Source organism: Arvicola amphibius, chromosome 4 (genome assembly GCF_903992535.2).
Source record: "Arvicola amphibius chromosome 4, mArvAmp1.2, whole genome shotgun sequence".
Taxonomy (NCBI): Eukaryota; Metazoa; Chordata; class Mammalia; order Rodentia; family Cricetidae; genus Arvicola; species Arvicola amphibius.
The window spans coordinates 32224464-32231830 of NC_052050.1; positions in this window are offsets into that span (position 1 = coordinate 32224464).

The window sequence follows — 7367 nt, forward strand, 5'->3', positions numbered from 1 at the left end:
CTATAGCACAGGCTCTTGCTTCAGCTCACTTTTGCAAAGCATGTTCTGTGTTTCTAGAAGCCTCAGACCTAGCCATTGCATCTCGCGTGTTCTCTCAGAGCCAGGAAGGCCAGGAGTGTGGTTGAGGGGTGAATTCTCAGCCCAGCCATGGTCTCACAGGACAGAAGAGCCTTTTTATTTATAGCACCCTTGTTTGTACTAGGTTGGCAGTGTATACTGTTTTAATCTCAACACCTGGAGGCAGAGTCCTGGCCAGCCTGTCTACATAGGAGGATCCTGTCAGGGAAAAAAAAAAATTGTATTCTAACCCAATCAGTGCCCTAGCTGTTAACATAAACATTGGTAGTTCCTGGTGTGAATGTAGTCTTTAGACTGTTGTGTGGGGTCTCGGAAGAAGAGCTGGTGGAGCAGAGTGAGCAGGCCAGATGGCCCCTGCCTTCCTCCTTAGCACATATGAGACTACTAACCTCTGCTGCACCGAACCATGCTGAGTGAGTCATGGGACTTCAGTGTGTAAAGTATTTATGCTGTTTACAAAACAACTCTAACTCTCCCTCCCTCCCTCCCTCTCTCCCTCCCTCTCTCTCTCTCTCTCTCTCTCTCTCTCTCTCTCTGTTTTTCGAGACAAAGTTTCTCTGTGTAGCTTTGGCTGTCCTGGATCTCACTCTGTAGAGACCCACCTGCCTCTGACTCTGCCTCCCAAGTGCTGGGATTAGAGGCGTGGGCCACCACTGCCTGGCATGAGTTCTCAGTTGGGCATGGTAGCAATGTCTGTCATCTCAAAGAGAGAGACAGAAAGATCTCTGGGTTCAAGGCCAGCCAGCCAGCCAAGGCTACAGAAACCCTGCCTCAAAAAACAAGGTTTTTTTAAAAAATGTTTTTATGTATATGTATGTTTTGTTTGCATGTATGTCTATGCCATGACGGTGCCCAGGGAGGTCAGAAGAGGGTGTGGGGTGAGCTACAGTGTGAGTACTGGGAGTCGAACTCAAGTCCTCTTGAAGACCAGCCAGTGCTCTTTTCTGCTGAGCCAACTCTCCAGCTCAAATTTTTTTCTAAGGATTTGGAAAATGCTTTCTTTGAACGCTTTGTCCTATGGTTGGTTCTCTAATGTTTTTTATGCACTCAAACCCTCATTTTTTTTCTGAAAATACTGTTTTGGGGGACTGCGTTGCCACTTGGAACATAGTCACTTGGCAATGTCACAGCTTTCAGTGGCATTTTGTTGCATAGTGAAGTACCGGAATTGGCCTCTGTTGTGTTGTGATCATAGTGTGCAAATTGTCTGTGTATTCAGGTACTTTACGTAAAGACACACATGTGTGTTTTCTCTGATGCCCCTGGCTATTGAGTGAGTATGAGGCTTACTGGTCTCAAAAGGGTATATCCCAAGATTATTAAAAAGTTAAGTTTTAATCCCAACATTGACAAGATTAGCGCTCTGCAATAGGATCTATAGAATTTACCCAGAAAGTGTGTAGTCACGATACTGATACTAGACCAAGGGCATTTCCTCAATCTCCATAAGGGTAACCTGGATATTAAGGCTACTCACATTAAAGGAGATCCAACACACAGAATGCATTGAACAAGAAAGGAGCCCAGATCTCTGGTGACTGACATAGAATGTTCAAACGGGAAGAGTCGGGACATTAGATTGTTTTCCTAGTTTTTCTTCTGGCATTGTCCAAGCAAGATAGCACCCTGATTGGATGGACGGATTTGACAGGCTGGGAAAAATGCAGGGCTAGGCAGGGCACCACCTTCTCTTGGATGGCAACTGCTTCAAACATCTTTTCTAAATTCAGGGTTCTGCTAGTAGTCCTTACAACTTGATCCGCTTGAATGATCCCTTGGCCATCTGCTCTGCGAATGTGTTCTGTGCCAGTTTAGAGCACCCTACCTGGGTCTTCGGTGCTCTCCCAAGAGAACTCATCCTTTGAACCCTCAGCATGGAAGATGCGGCGACTCCACTGGGGCAGCCAACTGGCTTCTTGCCCCTTGTCCCTACTCTGATCACAGATCTAACATCCACCCGTTTCTGTTAACTGCTCCCGTGGAGTTGGGTCTGCATCCTGTGGTTGGTACTACAAACAAATATAAAGGAAAGCATATGATATGTTGAAACTATGTTTGCTTGTTTTCAAATAAAATTTAAAATTTAGCACTTAAAAAGTCAATCTTGTGGTGACAATGACGTGAAGCTATGTGTCATGCCAGGTGGGGGGTGGCGCACACCTTTAACTCCAGCCCTCGGGAGGCAGAGGCAGGTCGATCTCTGTGAGTTTGAGGCCAGCCTGGTCTACAAAAGCCAGTTCCAGAGCAGCCAGGGCTGTTACACAGAGAAACCCTGTCTTGAAAAAGAAAAAGAAAAAAAGAAAGAGAGAAAGCTTTGAGTCTCTAGCAAATAGTCATTGGTCTTCAGCAGGGCAAACATACTTTGTAGCAAGTTCTAAGCCATGATTCTGAAGGCAAAGAAACATGGAAAATTTATGATGCCTGTGGTTATGGTGACACTCACCTTGTGTTGGCTTGAGTGAGAGAGTGGTCTCCAGAGACTTATGTTTTAACACTTGGTCCCAGTTGGTAGAGGTGTGGCCTTGGAGGGGGTGGGTGTGTCTCAGAGGTGGGCTCTGAGCTTTCAAAAGCCTCCCGGAATCGAGTGTGCTCTCTGCCTCCTGATTAGAGTTTGAGATGTGAGCGCCCAGTTGTTCCTGCTGCCGTGCATTCGCCCCCTTCCATTAGAATTGTACTTAAATGGCATTGAAGAGATGGCTCTCAAGAGCACTCGCACAACCATGCGAAGCTGAGTTCGAATCCTGGCACCCACATAACAACAGCCTGGTGTGATCTCCCAAATTCCTGTAATCCTAGCATTCAGGAGATAGAGACAGAAAGATTCTGGAGTTGACTGACTGCCAACTTAGAGAAGACAAAGACAGGGCCGCACTTGGTGTTGCACGCCTTTAATCCCAACATTTAGGAAATAGACAGGGGCCTCTATGAGTTCCAGGCCAGCCTGGTCTACATAATGAATTGCAGGCCAGCCAATGCTATGAACTGACACCGTATCTCATAAAAACATCTATTATACCCAGAGAAGTAGGGTACTATGTGAACTGGAGCGTATAAAACACACCATCTATCCCAGTCAAGTTGCATGGTAGCCTCCATAGAGTGTCTCGTCCATAAAGCAATCTCAGCCAACTATTTTTTGTTGTTGTTCCTTCAGTGGAGTGGAACAATGGAACAGAGAGAACTCCTATTTCCCAAATCATGACACTCAGAAGGGTTAATGGCATACTAAGTTGTCGTGCTGACTCCATTTTTGAGTCTGTATAGACGCTTGCCAGCTCTCTACTCCCCACCCCCTGACAGCCAGGTCTGCCTTGGCAACACATTTGGAAGTTCCATAACCCTGACCATGGTCCAGATGCATTAACCAAAATAAGTAATGATTATGCGAACAAAATGTAAACTAACATAATAGAAAAGGGTATAAATCAGAATTAATTGCCATGTTGTGTCTGAAATAATTAGGTTCTATCAAAACAAATGCTGCTGGGTTACTCTGACCCTCATCCAAGATTGATGTAATTGTGCTTTTTTTGCTTTTAAAAATCCTGCCCTGGAGCTTCTATGCCAAGAGATGCTGAGGTATTGGCCCCACTCTTGGCCACAGGTAAAAAAATTAAAGGACTCAATCTTGAGATTCTTGTCTTCACTGGAGTGGTGGTCCGTATCTTTCTCATGTGAATTTATTTCAGTGACGGTGTTGCATAGATTGTAATCCCTGACCCACACAGTCTTATGACTCTGAAATCCAGTGGGTTTGGCCCTCTCTTTTTTCCCCAACTAAGTTACACCATCTTCTGGCCGGTGAGGAGTTTCTAGCTTTCACAGTTGACTGTTGTAACTGTGAGGGTTTCTTTCTGTTGTTGTGACCAGATGCAAGGACAGCATTTATTTCCGCTTACAGGATGGAATTCATTGGTAGAGTTCAGGGCAAGAACTTAAGCAAGGGGCTGGAGAGATGGCTCAGCAGTTAAGAGCACTGGCTGCTCTTCCAGAGGGCCTGGGTTCAATTCCAACACCCTCACACAGACATGCATGCTGGCAAAACACCAAAGCACATAAAATGAAAACAAATCATTTTTTTTAAAGAGAGAACTTAAGCAAGAACTTGGAGGTAGGCCTGCTTGCTGTTCCACATAGCATCACCTCCAGTCAAGGAACTAACTTCACAGCCAAACAAGTACAGCAGAGATCGTGGAAGGGGAAGAGGTGCTTGCTAGCTTGCTCACAGGACATGTTATACTCAGATAGCTTTCTTACACAGTTCAGGACCACCTGTCTGGGGCTGATACTTGGGTCCTCCTACATCAGTTAATAAGACAGCCCCAGACATGCTCACAGGCCAATCCCACCTGGAAAGCCCCTCAGGTGAGACACCCTGCTCAGATGTCTCCAGGCTGTCAAGTTGACAGTTGAAACAAACCACGACAGGGCTGGAGAGATGGCTCAGCAGCTAAGAGCAGGTAATTGCAGAGGACCAGAGTTTAGTTTCCAGCACTCAGATTGGGTAGTGCAAAATTGCCTGTTATTTCCAGCTCCAGGGGTTCCGATGCCTCTTGTGACCTCCAAAGGCTCTGCATTCATGTGTACAAACCCATGCACACACACACACACACATAATTCTTTTAAAGTTAACTAAGACAGTAACAGACTCCTTTTTCCTCTCTCCAACTGTCTCGCTGCTATACCACAAAGCAGGAATTGGTGTTTGTATGTATGTTGCACATTCATGTGTGTGCATGTACATCTTACATGCAGGTGCATGTGTGTGTGGAGGCCAAAGGGTAACCTCAGTCCTATGTATCCTTCCTTAGGCACAGTCCCCTTGTCTTTTGAGACAAGGTCTCTCACTAACCCTGGGAGTTGGTGGGGTAATGGGGGGTGCCTCACCAGATAGGCTAGACTGGCTAGCCAGCATGCCTAAGGGATCTGTTGTCTCCACTTCCCGAGTGCTGGGTTGTAACTATGCCAACCACACCCAGCTTTTGTACATGCATTTGGAGGATGGGATGGAACACACATCTTCACTTCAGGTTTACGTGACAAGCACTTTACCAACTGGGAGAACCCCCAGATCTCCCCAGACCAGAAAGCAAAATTCTGTGGGGACTTCACTGGAACTGGCCTGGCAAGATGACTCAGCAGGTGAAAAACGCTTGATGCCAAGCCCGATGGCCTGGGTTTGATTCCCAGGGCCCACAAGACGGAAGCAGAAGAAAGCGGCCTCCATAAGTCGTCCTCTCTTCCCACCTGTGTGCTGTGGTTCACACACACACACACACACACACACACACACACACTATGCACACACAAAACACACACACCATGCACTAGATAAATGTAAAAAATACAGATTTTCATTGCCTGGCATGATAGTATACATGTTTGGGGTTTTTATTGTTGTTGTTATTGTTGTTGTTTTGATTTGGTTTGGTTGGTTGGTTGGTTTTGTATTTGATTTTGGTGGGTTTTTTGGAGGTTTTTTTGTTTTGTTTTGTTTGTTTCTGTTCATTTGTTTGTTTGTTTCAAGACAGGGTTTCTCTTTAACAGTTCTGGCTATCCTGGAACTCCCTTGGTAGATCAGGCTGTCCTCGAACTCACTGAGATCCGCCTACTTCTGCCTCCCAAGTGCTAGGATTAAAGTCTTGAGTCACCACTGCCTGACTAGTGCACACATTTAATCCCACCTCACCCAGAGGCAGATGAATCCCTGTGAGCTTGAGGCCAGGCAACAGGGCTACCTAGTAAGACCCTGTCTCAAACACAAAAACAAAGAAAGCAAACCCCAGCAGTTCTAGCCAGGTCAATACATGCTGGCGGTGCAGGGAACTTGCTCTGACCGGTCAGCTTCTGCCGCCTCCAGTCATTTTCTGCGCTGACTCATCGACAGGCCCACAGAGAAACAGCGGGTTCAGAAGAACAGGAAAAGGAAAGTGATACCTAGCCCGAGCCTAGAAAGAGATGATAAGATAACCTAATAAACTCAAATCCGAAGATTTGTCATTTGTGGTAGCTATTGGACAAGACAGCAGGAAAAACAGGGTACTAGCAGAGGCTCAACGGGCGATGAATGGGGGGAGGGTAGCAGATAAACAGGGAGGAGAATTTTTTGACGACATTCATGCTGCTGTAAAGCCCAGCTCTCAGCAGCTCGAGAACGGAAGGGGAGACGCGGAGTCCACAGACTAATCGCTCAATTGACTTTCTTATCTGAGGGAATAAAGCGTAATTCTCTGGGGCCAACAAAAACGGTAAACACACACACCCATGCGAGTGAGCGCGCGCGCGCACACACACACACACACACACACACACACACCTTCAGAGTCTATCATTTTCTAACTTTATTTTTTTCCCTTACAGCTTTTATATACCGCATCAGAATCTTCCTAGCAGTATAAAAAGTACGATGTGGTTACATTCTGTTTTTCAATTGAATGATTATAATGAATACAAGTAAAAAAAAAGCATGTTTCTCATTTCCCTTACATGATTAAATATTTTCTATATTTTGCATATTTCTATATTATAATAAATAAATTATTCCCAAGGACCCACATACATTCATGTCTAAGCAACTTGTTATAGATTAACAAAGTGTTCACACACAAGATATCTTTCTTAGTCAGCTCTGTTACTGGCAGGCTGCGTTTTACAGTTACAAAGAAAGGATCAATCATTTTATTATTTATCCCAAAAGGTAATCTTATAAAAAATTTTTAAAAGAATCACAAATCTAAACTCTTATATATGAAAAACAGTCATCTCTACTTTAAATCCTCAGGGTGCATACCGACTCATCAACAGCTTTTTATTACAGGAAGTTGAGAGCAAAAATGGGAACAAGGAATTAATCATCGCCTTTGGCACGTGGTCAGCTAGTAATACCCGGGCCACCTTTGTTCTTGTTCCCTGACCTCAATGAGTCCCTCGTTCAACTAACAAACGTGTGCCTTTCTAAACGTTAAATTGTCCCCTAAGATTTTCTACATCAAAGCCATTAACAAATACACCTTAACCTAACCTTACTAATGGTCTACATGTCTAAAAATTTTTTCTAAGGCTGATGACGGAATCATTAATCTGCTCCAGCAGCAATGCTTAGAAAAAGTCACTGTTATTGTAAGTACCAGTAACATTGCCCAGTGAGGGGCTAGAGACCCCTGAGAGTTTTCATACAACTCATAGATTGTGAGGGACGTGATGACCTCAAGGGTAATAAGCAGAATTATACTCAATAACAGCATGAGGTCCTCAGGACACGTAGTCTTCGGGGTTCTGCCTCTCCAAGG